The sequence below is a fragment of the Mus musculus genome, chromosome 2 (assembly GCF_000001635.26).
Source record: "Mus musculus strain C57BL/6J chromosome 2, GRCm38.p6 C57BL/6J".
Classification (NCBI taxonomy): Eukaryota; Metazoa; Chordata; class Mammalia; order Rodentia; family Muridae; genus Mus; species Mus musculus.
Genome location: NC_000068.7, coordinates 73,581,118 through 73,595,804, shown reverse-complemented (window position 1 = coordinate 73,595,804; position 14,687 = coordinate 73,581,118). Strand labels below are relative to the sequence as shown.

The 14,687-nt window shown below is 47.1% G+C and overlaps 1 long non-coding RNA gene across 1 annotated transcript; it reads right to left on the bottom strand.

Annotated features, from left to right (window-relative positions):
* Window positions 1–6,596: 6,596 nt before the first annotated feature.
* On the bottom strand, window positions 6,597–10,945 carry Chrna1os (cholinergic receptor, nicotinic, alpha polypeptide 1 (muscle), opposite strand). Its single transcript, NR_153820.1, has 2 exons — window positions 10,798–10,945; window positions 6,597–6,941 (listed from the first exon to the last, which is right to left on the bottom strand). It is a non-coding gene; the product is annotated as a cholinergic receptor, nicotinic, alpha polypeptide 1 (muscle), opposite strand (long non-coding RNA).
* Window positions 10,946–14,687: the final 3,742 nt, after the last annotated feature.

The following is a 14,687-nucleotide window of genomic DNA, read 5'->3' as shown; positions in this document are numbered from 1 at the left end:
CTCTCTCTCCATGTGCTCATGGCTCTCCTCCCCCTTCCCTCCCTCCCTCCTCCCCCTCCTCCTCCTCCTCCTCCTCCTCCTCCTCCTCCTCCTCTTCCTCCTCCTCCTCCTCCTCTTCTTCTTCTTCTTCTTCTTCTTCTTCTTCTTCTTCTTCTTCTTCTTCTTCTTCTTCTTCTTTTTCTTCTTCTTCGTCTTCTTCTTCTTCTTCTTCTTCTTTCTCTCTCTCTCTCTCTCTCTCTCTCTCTCTCTCTCTCTCTCTCTCTCTGCCTTTCTGCCTCTACTACCCTCTTAACTCCCCTCCCATGCCCTGAATAAACTCTATTCTATACTATACCGTTGTCATGTGGCTGGTCCCTCATGGGGAAGGGATGCCTCAGCATGGACCCACCAAGGTACTCCCTTCCCCCATGCCTGACCACACCTCCATAGAACATCTCTCCCCTCTCTTTATCTTTTTATAAACACAACAATAACCACTGGGCGATAAGCTGTTGGATAGTTTCCATTGGAAGGTGGTAGAAGCCGTTGGGTAATAGACTCAAGTCATGATGAAGTGAGTCAGGTTGTACTGGGCATAGCCCATAGCCATAAAGAATGGTTTAGCCTGACCACTGTATTCCACCTACAGATATAATATGTCCAATTATCTAAAACAAGCAATCAAACAAACAACAAACTACCTTGCTCCCAGTCAACCCCCTCCACACACACACACACACACACACACCTACACAGAGCTGTAACTTCTGGTAGCTACCCATGTATATGCATGCACATATCCCCCATGTATACGCACATATTCCCCCAGCCCTCTGAATATACTCAGCTTTCATGCGGGTGGGAGGGAGTAGGGATCCCTTGCTGCTCCCACAAAGTCATCTCAGCCTGTTGACCTCTGTCTGCTTCTCTGTCTCATTTTTCTTGCAGAAGCCACTCTGGTATTCAGGCCACTGAGGGGCACCTGATTGTGAGTGAGGAGACACAGGTGTGGCCTGACAGGAGGCAGGAGGGACCACTGCAGACAGCAACCACAGCAGTTAAGAGTGATTCACACTGGCCTGGGAGTCTGGAGTAACTGCACCTGACTGTGGCCAAGGCCCGAGGCTCTCTCTCCAGACTTCCCTGTGACCCACCGTTACCCTCAACCCTCTGTCAGCCTTACAAAGCCCTGTGAACCCTCCTGCCTCACCCTCCCAAGTGCTATGACCACAGCATGGAGTCTTCGCACTCAAGTCAACCACACTTCTTTCGGAGTGCTATCTGCCTGATAGAGCCACCATGCTTAGACCACTACAGCATCTGCTACATTGTTAAAAGAGGATAAGGCCCATATTTGGTGGGGAGGGAGATTATAAGCCTCCAGGTCTTGCACAGGCCCCTGCCACTCACACCCACACCAGAATAGCAGCAAGGATTAATGTGCTATGTGAGTCGATATCTATGGCAAGGCCACCAATCAGAGTAGCAAAGAGCCCCTGCCAGCTTTCTGTGTGATATTTGGAGGAGGGGAGGGGAGCATTTTGACTCAAGCCTAAATGCTCTACTTTGATAGTTACTTCTAAGTAGGGCTTTTATTATGATACACCGGGTGCCCAGCAACTCCAGTGGCTCTCCCAGACAGCACTGCAGGTCACTATGACTGATGACCGCCCCATCCCTTTATATTGGCCAGTCAAAGCTCAGGTACTGCTTCCTTCTGCATTTGCTCTTTTTGGTGACATATATCCCCATGCCCAGCCTGTTAGGGACTTCTGTCAATGATAATAGTTCAAACCAAGGCAGGGTGGACCAGAATATCCCTCTAAGCCTTGAAATGACTTTGTGTCTCAGGAGAGTCACAAAGAAGGATTCCTTGGTCTTTGAGAGAGAGCACTCATGTGAGATGTCAGATCAGTCAGGTAGCTCATGGAGACCTGTGGGAGGGAGCTATGGAGAGACTGAGAAACTCTGCTGGAAGTAAGGCCTCAGCAAGTTTTTATTAAAAAAAAAAAATCTTTGAATAAAACAGTGATATTCTGCGACCAGAGGCCTTGAGCAGACAGGAGCTGGTCTCTGATTCTTAGTGCTCTGGAGCCTTGTAATTCACCCATAATGGTAGGAGGAGACTCTGAGAGCAAGCAGTCCCTGATGTCCCCAGAAACCCCTTCCTGATGACATCCAGATGTGTCATCCTTCCATGGGTCTGATTAGCTGTAGAACGTGGTAGTTCCATGTTCCCAGGATGCATCCGAGTTAGCTCTGTGGCTAATTGGGTTTGTATCTGGCAGCAGTGACATCAAAAAAAGATTTTGTAGTCAATTATGTTCTCCTGGAACACACAGGAAGAGGTTGTCCTGTCAAAGCTCAGGCTGGTCTCTACCTTAATGAGGTGCCCCAGACAAAGGCACAAAAGGACATTATTGTCCCTGAGTACCTGTCTTTAGTGGCTTCTGTTCAACAAGAGACTGAGCTTCATCTGGGCACAGGAGCTGGCTCTGTCCTCGCACTCTGTGCCAGTCCATCCCCAGGGAGCACAGCCTGCCCCAGGGAGCACAACCACACATGATCATGATTGGGTGCATTAGTCAGCCCCAAGACAATGAAATATAGAAATGCTGTTCCTGCAGCCTCATGACCCAGGGCTCCCTTTAACTGCACCAAAGCCAGGAAATGGCCACTTAACAAAGCCAGTGACAGCCGCCACTGCCCCCATGACCCTAGCCCCATGGCACACACCTGGAGGAAGAGACATGGCATGCTTTCACATGAGTGTTCTCCCCTGGTCCAGAACAAATCATTCTGCAAATGTCTTAACATCCTGAGCGTGGGTGGGAGTGAAACTCACTTCTGCCTCTCGGAAGAGGCGGTCTGTTTATAGAAAAAGCATGCAAGTCAGATGGCTGACTCAGGGGAAGGGCTCTCAGCCACTCAGAAAACACAAAAAAGAGCCCTTGGCTTTTTTTCCTCCTCCCAACCCCCAACCCCTGCCCCTGCCTTGGGTCTTGGTGGGCCAACTGTCACTTTTTCAGAATACTAGAATTTTCTAAACCTCGCACAACAGACCCTGGAGGCGTTGCCTGCATCCAGTTTCACAATCTTTGCTTAGCAGTGAACTGGGAGGAAATGGGTTCTTTCTGGAACAGAGCCGCCTGGGCAATGGGTAGCCACCGTGGGAATGACAATCTGAAGGACTGTCTCTTACAAGCAGCAGTGGATGTGAAGTGGCCTGCGGTCAGTCTGTAAAGAGGGGCTCTCCCCTCAGCATGTGCTGAGCCAGCGCCTGACTCTGAGGACATTCTACCCTACCCTACGGTTGCTTCCAGGATCCCATGGCCTCCCTGTAGAAGTGACGCGGTCTGGTCCAGCCGCTCCCAACATGGGAATAGGAACTGCACATTTCCTGCCTTTTATCTTCTGGGTGTTGGGGATGAATGTGTCCAAATGACCAAACCATAGCACCACCCCTGGGGCGAGGGCCAGGACTGTGGCTCTGCTGTACAGAGAAGACTCCAAGAAAGCAGTGCAGGCAGCCTTTGCAGATGAGGGAGGAGTCTGAGGCTATGGTGGACCAGTTACCATCTGCTCATCCCAGGCCAGTCCTCCTTAGGCTAAGGACCCACAGACCAGCCTGTGTGGGGACACATGCTACAGTTGTCACGGTCAGATCATTAATTCTGGATTCCTCCCTTAGGAATACTGGGAAAACTTGACTGTGGAATTTTATCATTAGCTGGTGAACATCAGGCCCACCCTTGACTGATGCCTGAGTGGAGTTTTGGAAATGAACCCAGCTTCAAAAAGGCAGAGAGAGAGAGACAGACAGACAGACAGACAGACAGAGAAAACAAACAGACACCACGAACACACCAGGTGACTTTCCGGTGATGAAACTGACCTTGTAACCAATCCAACATGTCAGAATTTAGGGCTTCAAACGGGGTGTCCTGAACGATCTCCCAAGGGGTGGCAGGGACCTAAGTCTGTCTGTATTTATCCTGGTCTAATACAAAGGGAAGAATTGCTTTAATAAAGTGTGAGAATTTCAGGGCTATGACTATCTTGATGAATATCTCCCCTATTTCTATGTGTCTTTCCTTTCTGCTTCCCCACTGTCCCCTGCCTGTCCCCACCCTCCAGTCCTTGTCTGCAACCAGATTTTCCCCCTCAGCTTCTCATCTCAAAGGTAAGCAAGGATTCAGACCAAGGTGTCTTGTATTCTGGCAGTGACGTCTTCTTTCTGTCCACTTCCCAGGTGTCTTTTCCATTAGCTCCACCCACAAACCATAGGGCAGAAGGCAAACTGAGAGCTAGGTCTCCAGGAGGGAGCCTGCGGAGTCTCGGTTTTCACATATGTGGGCCGAGTGCACTCTAGTGTAGGGTTAAAAAGAACACACAGAAACGTGTGACTGAGGGTGCCGGCCACAGTCATCCCCTGGGAATACATCCTTATATGGCTGTTCTAAGAAACAACAGGATCCCTCCTAAGTAGCAGGCAGATAGCCCAAAAGGATAATGGACCTGAGAGTGCCACCCTCCAAACTTGCCCCTAGCTATTCCCTAGGAAACAGTCTCCAGACAATGACGTTTTTTAAGAGGCAGAGCTTGAAGGTGCCCTGAGCAGGATAAGCACTTCGTTCTTGCAGAATTAATTCCTGTTTAAGTCTGGAACCAGTCTAGCTGGAAGCTAAGACTGTCACAGCCAAGTCTCCCATCTGTGACCCCTCTGGAACTTTGTTGGCAACCCAAAAGCCTCTTAAGTGTCCTCCACGTCTGTCTGGGCTCCCAATATCCTGAGAAAGGCTGAGCAGAGAAGAGGCTGAGGCACAGGCCCTTATTGCTAGCTTTTCTTTCTTCTTCTTTTAAAAATGTCTTTATTGCATTTGTTTACCTGTGCACACGCCATGGTGTGTATGCGGTGGTCAGAGGACAACTTGTGAAAGTTGTTTTCTCCTTCCACAATGTGGGTCTCAGGGATGGAAGTCACATGGGTCAGCTTGGCAGCAGGTTCCTTTACTGGCTGATCTGTCACACTTGTGCATCGTGTGGCGTTTTCAGAGTGGCGGCCATGAAGCTTGGTTTATAGCCCAGGCTTAAGATCACAGGAGTTGGAAGATGAAGGCAGGAAGATCAGTATTCAAGGACATTCTCAGCTGCATAGCAAGCTAGAAGCCAGCCTAGGCTCCGAGAGACCCTGTCATCAAGCTAAGAGGGTCTCCGGGAACTGTCTGTCCTCTGCTCTACGGGAACAGGCTTCCCAGCACCAGCCAAAGCTGCCTTTATTTTCCTAAAAATGCAAAGCAAGCAGTATGGAGTTGAATTTTTATCAAAACAGCATTAACTACTTCTGAAAACAGTTTTAGAGAAAAACAGAGGAAAGGGCACAAATTCAGCAGCGCCATTACTGCTTCTGTAACCAGACTCTGAGCTCTGCTCTGCCTGCCGCTGGTCTGCCAACCTGGTGGGAGGGAGCAGAGGAGACCCTCATCCAGTCTCTAACTCAGGGCTGGAGGACACGCCCCCTCTCAAGTTTCTATCTCAGCGGGTTTAGGGTGCAGGCAACAGCGTGAAGAGTCCAGACAGACAGACAGTGGGCAGAAGTCCACGTGCTGGGTGAGGCTTCGTTGTCTAGAAATGGGTCCTCTTTCCTTAGCACTTGAAGGAACCGTTACAGTGGCGCTTGCTCCGAAGAACCCCAACGTTGATTAATACTTACGGTGATAGAGTAAGATGTGAAAACCAAGAACTACGTGTGCTTGGCTGTCAGACTTTCAGCCAGAGAACAACCATGACGCAGAGAAATCCATATGAAGAGGCTTTTTCTACAAGTGAGAAAGTCTGCTCACACTCTTTCCCCTCTTCCTCCCCCCTCCCTCCCCCCTGCCTCCCCCCAGGCTTGAATTTAGGATCTTAAACAAAAGTATTCTACCACTGAGCTATTAATACATCCTCAGCCCATAAAATTATTTTTATGGGGGGCGGGTAAAGGCAGGAGGATCAGGAGTTCAAGGGTGTTGTCAGCAAGGTGGAGCCTGGGCTACAGGAGACGGCGTCCTGAAGCTCGGAGGGTCCCCAGAATCTGTCCACTGCTCTCTGAGGACAAGGGCTTCTCTAGGATAAGGATGGGGGAGAGAAGAACCGTTTCAGATGAACCCCTGTTTTACGCTGACATTTTACAGATAGGGTGAAGGAAATAAGACATGGTATAGAGTTTGGCTAGGAGACTGGATATTTGGAAAAACATGGAATCTCCCCCGAGGTCTGTCAGGACACTAGCCCCCTGAGGAACTCTGTCTCCCTGTCTATCAGATATCTCATTAACTGTCTGTCTTCTCCTGACTCCTCCTCTTCTTTCTGAGAATTGAGTACAGGCTACTTTACCTAGGGGACAGTGGGGCTATGTCCTCTCCTCCCTGCAGACAAACGTTCTTCTATGGTTTTCTCTTCCTCACAGTTGTTCTCTGGCTGGAAGTCTGGCAGCTAAGCAGGCATATTTCTTGGTTTACACATTGTTATTCTATCACTGTAAGTATTAATCAACATTTGGGTTTTAGTCATAACATAGCTAATGCATAATTTTGTTTGCTTCACGGAAAATTAAAGAAAGAATTGGCAGCACATTAAACAAATGGTTAACTTCATTTTTTTTCTCATTGTCATCAACAATAATCATCAATGCTCCCAGCAGACTACTGTGTTTATACAAAGGCTCCAGACACCCCACCCCTTCACTGCTGGGAATCACCACTGTGACCCAGACTGTGACAAAGGCCAGCACACAGAAGGGACTCATAGAGAGTGGTGCTGTAGATAGAGGTGATTACAGGCCACACAGTAGGAAGATGAGACCAGCATCCTTGAGACTAGTACGACAAAGGAAAATATTGCTTTCAGGAAACTTTCTTGAGAAGTCTAGGTAGGCTCTTACTATATCTTCTTCTGCATCCTGATGTAGTGCAAGCCATCTGTGAAAAGAAAGAATACAGCACCATCAATAAGCATGCTATACACACACACACACACACACACACACACACACACACACACACCACTGTAGAGCCCTAAGAACACCACCCATTGTATGTTTACACACATGCCCATGCTCCTTGTTAGCCATGCATTCATTCCCAAGACAAGTTTAAAGATGGGCCCTCTTTCCTTAGCACTTGTAGGAGCCATTACAGTGGTGTTTGCTCTGAAGTGGCTGATCATGCCAATATTGCTGAATGCTTACGGTGATGGAAAAACAATGTGAAAACCAAGAGTATGTCTGCTTGGCTGTCAGACTTCATAAGACTTCAGAAAACAGTGACCGTGAGACTGTAAGGACCAGTCAAGCACACCCTGGTCTTCTCTAAAGAAACCTGCTCATGCATTTATCATGTTGCCAACTTAGAGCAAGCTTAGGTCATGTTGATGTGCAGAGTCCCCCCACAAACATGCTCCACTATGCTTAAAATGCCCTTGGAGAATTTGCTTTGATCTCTTCCAGATTGTTGCTGAAAGGGCTTCAGCCTTGGGCTGTCCCCTGGAGGGTCAGCTCTTTGATAGTTGTCCATCTTTTAGCTAAAAGGATTTGCAGGTGTTAAAACCTGTTTAGATGCCAAGTAGCTGGCCAGGTCTGTTGTCTGACAAGACAGGCAGAGGGGAAAGGAGGGCTCCATTAATACTCCAGCGCTGATTCTGCACGTGTTTGGCGTCTGCCTTATATGTTCTGGGAGTATGGCAAGCATTCATCTTTGGCAAGCATATTTTAGGAGGGTCTGATTATCATTCCAGTGCATAATGAAAACAACGATCATCCAGCTAGACACATTTTCAAAGGCTAAAGCCAGTCACAATCGGAGATTCAATTGTGTTTCTTATACTAAAGCAATTAATTTCACTGGAAGATGATGGAAAAAACGCATTGTGAAAAAATGCACCCAGGTTGAAAAAAAATAACAGTTAAGTGACTTCTTTACCTATGCGATTCTTTCTGTAAAAAAAAAAAAATCTTTAAAGAACAAAATTTTTAAAATAATTAAATTAGCTGGGCAGTGGTGGCACATGCCTTTAATCCCAGCAATTGGGAGGCAGAGGCAGGCAGGAGTTTGAGGCCAGCCTGGTCTACAGAGTGAATTCCAGGACAGCCAGGGCTACACAGAGAAACCCTGTCTCAAAAAACCAAAATAAATAAATACATACATATATACATACATACATACATACATACATACATACATACATACATATCTGTTTCTGGGTGAGGTAGATATAAAATACTCTACTATTAATATAATATGGTTTTTAAAAAGTGAATTCTTCATTAATTTTATTTTTTGATAGTTTTTGTCAGAGTGTCAACAGTGGAATATTCCTAGACCAAATTGAAACTAATTAAAAGTTATTTGAGGAACACAAGTGAAGAACAATGTTTAACATTTCACACCTCCTAGAATAGAAACTCAGGCAGCTGACGAATGGAGGGTGGAATGTTCATGATCTTGACTCTAAATCTCAGCAGAGACTAAAGTTTGCTTATGTAACTGACACAATCCCAGGATTCCGCGTGGTCCAATCTTTGCATTGGTCCAGTTCAGAGAAATGGAGCAGAGAACACGTCTTTTCTCTCTTGAGAAAAAAATGTCAAAGCTGGGAGTAAGTTTTAAATATCTTAACAATGTCCCTTAAAATTACAATCCAGCTTTCTCTGTCACTATCAAGTCAGTCCTGGCTGCCTTCCTGTTTGTCCAGCCTCCCCACACAGCTCAGGTCCTTCTCGGACCTAGCGAACCCCCCCAGCCCCCCCCCCCCCAGTCATTGTCATTCACTCTGGTCTCCCCCAGCAGGCAGGCAGTCGCAGTCCTGTTTTTGCAGATGGCAGTTACTGAGACTCTGCAGGGCACTCTTCGGTTGCCACAGGAGACTCCCTCTTCTTGGTTTGTGCCTGATCCAGGGACTATGAAGAGCCAGCCGGAACAGTACTTTCCCATCAAAGCATTTCCTGCATTATCCAAGGGGCCAGACCCAGCTATAATTTCTAGTCACTGGTGTCCTAGTTAGGGTTTCTATTGCTATGATAAAGTGCCATGACCAAAAGCAACTTGAGGACAAAAGGGTTTGTTTCAGCGTAGGGTTCTGCATACAATAGTGCATTTTCAAAGAGAATACTGACAGGAACTGACACAGAGCAAGAACTCAAGGCAGGAGCTGATTGGTGCAGAGGCCATGGATGGGTGCCATTTACTGGCTTGCTCCTATGGCTTGCTCTGCCTGCGCTCTGGATGCTAACCCAGGAACATCAGAACTGGCATCAGAAACGTCCCATTCTGGAGCCGGGGAGATGGCTCAGTGAGTAAAGTACTTGCCACACAAGAAAGAGGACCTGGTTTCAGATCATTAGCATCCACATAGGCATCTGGGCATGGTGCCCTGTGTCTGTAATCCCAGAGCCGGGGAGGTAGAGACAGATGAACCCATGCAGTTTGCTGACCTGCCAATCTAGCTTAATCGTTGAGTTCCAGGTTTAGTAAAAGACCCTATCTCAAGGAAGGTGTGACTAGGCATGGTGGCACACAGCATTAATGCCAGCGCCCCAGAGGCAGAGTCAGGTGGGTCTCTTTGAGTTCAGGGCCAGTCTGGTCTACAAAGCGATATCCAGAACAGCCAGAAGAAAGAAAGAAAGAAAGAAAGAAAGAAAGAAAGAAAGAAAGAAAGAAAGAAAGAGAGAAAGAAAGAAAGACAGTGAAGAGTGATTGAGAAAGCTGGCCTTCAATTGCCCAACATACATATATACATACATACATGTGTACACACAGACCACACACATGAACATATATACACACAAAGAAACATCAAATTCTGGCTTGTCTGCAACTTGTAGTCTAAGTGAACTCGGACACATCACAGGTAACTGATAAATTATTTCTCTGGCGGAGAAATGAGCCAATTCAAGCCAGATTAGCGATATTTATAAAGGCAGGTTTATTGGGAAACTGCACACAGGAGAGATCACTGGTTCCAAGAAATGAGGCCAAGTCGCCATGGAGAGGGAGACAGAGGGGGTGGGGGGAGTGGAGGAGGGAGGAAGAGAAAGAGAGAAAGCTCGCACAGAGAAAGGGAGAAAAGAGAGAAGGGCGGAGAGCGGAATGTCTGATTCATAAAGGGAAGAGCCTCTGGGGGGAGGGGAAGCCCAACCTCTGGGCTGGGAAGTTTAGAGTAGAGGGCATGCTTTGCCAGGTAGGTACTGAGGGATGCTGGGAGAACCCGGAAGCCAGGTCCACTTTGGTATGTTAAATATTCAGCCCAGTTTCTTGTTCTGGGTCTGAATCCCAACAGTAACACCACTCCGCTGAGGAGAGCGAAAAGGGAGACGTCAGGACTCTCTCCCTGACTCAGGGATGATGTCCTCTTCCGCTCTCAGAAAGGGAGAGCTTGTAACTAGATAGGACCGCCATGCCTACTGCTGTGAACCACAGCTCCAAGACTCAGAGGCCGCGAAAGAATCGAAGAATCTGGCTTGTGTCTCATAGGAAGCACTGTGTGATCCATTTGATCACAAAACTATCAACTTGAAGTGCATGGTTCAGAGCTTGTCTGTGTGTTTGGGGGTGGAGGTGAGTCTGATAGCACAGCACATACCTGTAAATATAAACACTCAGGGAATGAGGCCGGGGAATTGCAGATTAGCTTGGAGCATATAGAAAGACCCTGTCTGACAACAAAAATTCCAAACAATAACAAAATAGAATTTAAAAGTCCGAGCATTTCCGACAGACCAAGATAAAGGCAGATTCCTGGATAAGATTTGTCGGCCTTGGGAAAAAAAAAAAAACAAACCGTCAAATTCATTGCAGCCAGCTCTCCGACTGTTCAGTTCCTCCGGACTTCATGCCGCACAATGTCAGGAGCTGAGCTGGACTTTTGCTGAGACCCTTCTGAGGGGAGTCCTAGGCTGGCTTGCTTGGTGTTTCCGCTTGTGGATAGCAAAAGGCTTCAGAGCCCCGCGGGGGGGGGGGGGGGGGGCGGCCCTTTCAGAGAGGGCTCTGCGGCTGGATCACCACTTCAATGACCGTCTGTTGCCACCTGCTGGCCGCTGGGCTGCTGCACAGCACTGCACAAGGATGTTTCACGGGTTGAGGGGCGGGGGTGGGGGTGGGGGCTCCTAGGAGCCCCAAATGTGGTGGCACAGGACTTTTATCCCAGAAGTAGGTGAGTTCAAGTTCAGTCTTGTCTGCATAGCTAGTTCCAGGCTAGGCAGGGACCCCGTCTCAGTTAAAATAAAATTAAAATTCGGGTGGGACATAGGCAGCACTAATTAGGTTGGGTTGTAATTTTGTTTAAAAGAATAGGATGTGAATTTGGGAAGAGGATGGGCACAGGAGGAGTTGAGGGTGGGGGTTGGAAGTAGGTGTAACCTAAATACATTGTATACATACATGAAATTATGTAACAATATAATATAAAAATCTAATAAAGAATAAACTTTGTAATATGTGAATGGGGATAGAAGTGACAGATCCACTGTAATCCGTTCATCAAACCATGAAACTCAGTGAAACTCAGCTTTTGATTGCTTCTGTATCATGTCGTTTGATGAGCTTTTATAGATATGTTCTCTTTCATTCATTCACTAGTCAGTCATAAACACTTTGGAGGGACCCAGAATGGCACTGGCGTTATTGATAGAATGAGGGTCACATTCTCATTGTTGCCTCAAATAAAAGCAAGCAGTACAATCTATCCTAGTCTATTATTATTTTGATACAGGTCTGACAATAGCCTGGGCTGACCTGGAACCAGTAATCCTCTTGCCTCAGCCTCTGCAGTGGTGGGATTCCAGGCTGAGCTACCACACCCTGCCACTCTACTCTTGAATTATAATTTACTTCCACTTACCCCTCAGCAACAACGACTTACTGACTCTCCATCCTCCACAGGCTGAAGCAACAACCAAGAGCAAAGAGACCCAGGCATGACTCTTGTCACTGTAAAGTCCAGTAGAAGAGACAGATGTTGATCAACTGCAGAATTGACATCACAGTGCAATGTGGTAGGGTCAAAGGAACAGTTCCAATAAAAGGGGCCTCAGAGACCTCCTAAGTTCTAGATAGAGACTCAGGCTATTTGGTATGCACTGAAGTTACTTAAGCACTTCTGCCTTGGGGGGAGTGTAACCCAGTGGGCTGATCTGTATGTATAAAGATTCTCACCGCATGATTTTTTTATACAAGCTAATGCACACGGAGATATAAAGAAAGCTGCCCAAGTATCCAAAGATAAGAGTTGCTTAAGCAAATTATGGTATACTAAAAAAAAAAAAAAATCTAGAGCCACTGGATACGTCTCTTTTCTTCCTGCTCTTGGCTACACACTCACTGTTACTGGATCATTGTGATCTTCATGCAAATACGTTGTGAATTCTCCTCTTGAAAATAAGAAGGCCCCACCTCAATTTTTCCCCTACATCCCTCACTGTCTCCCACACGCCTCTTTGTCACCCTTTGCAAAGGTGCATCCCCAATTCTGCCCCCTCCTAAATCTGCTCTGGCCAGGACGCTGTGTGTGTCAAAGTCACCAGTGGTCTCCATGTCACTAAGTCCCACACTCATGTCACATGTGGTCCACTAGCAGTGCCAACACAGCCTCCCAGGGTCCTAACTGTCCCCTGCTCAGGTCCTCCTTCGGGCCCCCAGAGCTGTTCTGCCTTTCATTTTCCTCCCGTGTCTGGCTTCCTCTTTCCCAGTCTTCATTGCTCCCTCCTCCCTCCTCCCAAGCTTTGAATGTTCATTTTCTTCTCTACCTGCATTCACACCTTTAACCTGATCCATTCAAAGCTTTATCTATTTTACTTGTTTTTTAAAAGCTTTTGTCTTTAAATTGTTTATTGTGCTTATTTATGTATGTGTTTACCTGAATATGATATATGAACTGACTCATGTGCTAACACATATGTGCAGGTCTGAAGAACTTACAGGGCTCAGTTTTCTTTCCTCCATGTGGGTCCTGGGGATTGAACTGATCCATTTCATTGGCCTCATTCATTCATTCATTCATTCATTCATTTGGTGCTGGAGATGGAACCCAGTGCTTGCTAGGCAAGCCTTCCACTAGGAGCCACTCCCAGCCCCAGCCCTGACCTTCTTCAACCAGAGCTGTTGTAGCGCAAAGCCCTCTTTCCATGTTATTTATTCCTTACTCTTTGGAAATTGAAGCAGAAGACTCCGAATCTCCAGATTTGTTTCTCATCTGCTCTCATCTCTACCTTGTCCCGACTTGCTAAGCAATGCCAGTGAGTCCCAGAGAGAGTCTCCAGGACCCAGGAGAGACATCTTACCCTTCTAGCCTCTGCACAGCTGAGTGCCACCCCATGGCAGCCTTGGCTTTGCTTGGGACATCCTGGATCTTTGAGTGACTGTGGAGGAGTGTACCCCACTACCCTACTCCCACTCAGAAATCCATGAATGAAAACAAAACATTTGTTTATTATGAACAGCTATAGAAATTTTGGGGATTATTTGTACAGTAACTAGGGATGATTAACACACAACTCTAGAGGTTGGAGAGATTACTCTGCGGTCAAGAGCACCTGGTCCTGCAGAGGACCCAGGTTTGGTTCCCTTCACCCACCTGATGGCCCACAATCATCCATGACTCCAATCCAGGGCATCTGATGCCTTCTTCTGACTTCCGCAGGCACCAGGCACACACACGGTACACAGACATACACATAATCAAAATGCTCGTACACGTAAAATAAAACAAATAAATCTAAATGGTGCTTTTTAAAGAAAAACAATTAAAAATTAAAAACTAATTCTAAAAAAACATATAGCATTGCCGAGGAAGGCAAGAAAACTGATATTGGAGACTAAAGTGAGGCAAAAAAATCCCATGTTAGGTACTAGAAAATTGTTTAATAAAACTGTTGTCCCCAATTTCCTGGTGAGCAAAGTGTCTATTGAAGCCTGGGCCTCTAGCAAAAACATGGCGACACACACAGAGAATCTCTGCTCAGGTTTGACTCACTAGAATTCAGTCATGGGGCTCTGTATGGAGAAGAGGCAGATGGGAAGACAGGGTAACTCCAAATTCACAGGGTTGCAGGAGGGAGAAAGCTGGCTATTGTACCAGTTAACTGATACAATGTAAGCAGGAAAAGATAAGGTAGATGTTCAGGTCTGCCCTCTGTTCTGCAAGCCCCTTATCTATTTATTTGGCCCCTATGGAGTGGAATAATTTGACAGAACCCTGTCCTTAGGTTCAAGGTAAGAGACTTTGCTCAAGATCCAGCCCTGAAAGGACCAGGGCATGCAGGGAGCAGCAAGGGTGTCTTCATATGCCTGCTTTCTGCCAGAACCCACTCAAACTCTACAAAGAAGCCGAGTTTAGTTAATAAAATGCTTCAGCGTGAACAACTGCATGCTGCTCACTGCTGAGTATATTCCATTTGGGGGATCTTTTAAACAAAGGGCTTGAGACGTTGAAGGGCTCTGCTCTCTGCTTCCCTGAGGGAGAGTGGGTTGAGGGAGGCAGCAGGAAACAGGACTCTGGAACAAATGCCACTGGGGTGGAAGACTTCCCACGAAGTGCTGCGCTGTAATAACAGGACACAGGAGGCTGCAGTGGGCCCAGCTAAGCTCTGGGTGGGCTTGGTACTGCCTGACAGAGATGAGGGGAGGGAATTGCTGCCTAGGGCCCTGGGGGAAAACCAGTTCACAGAAGGGAAA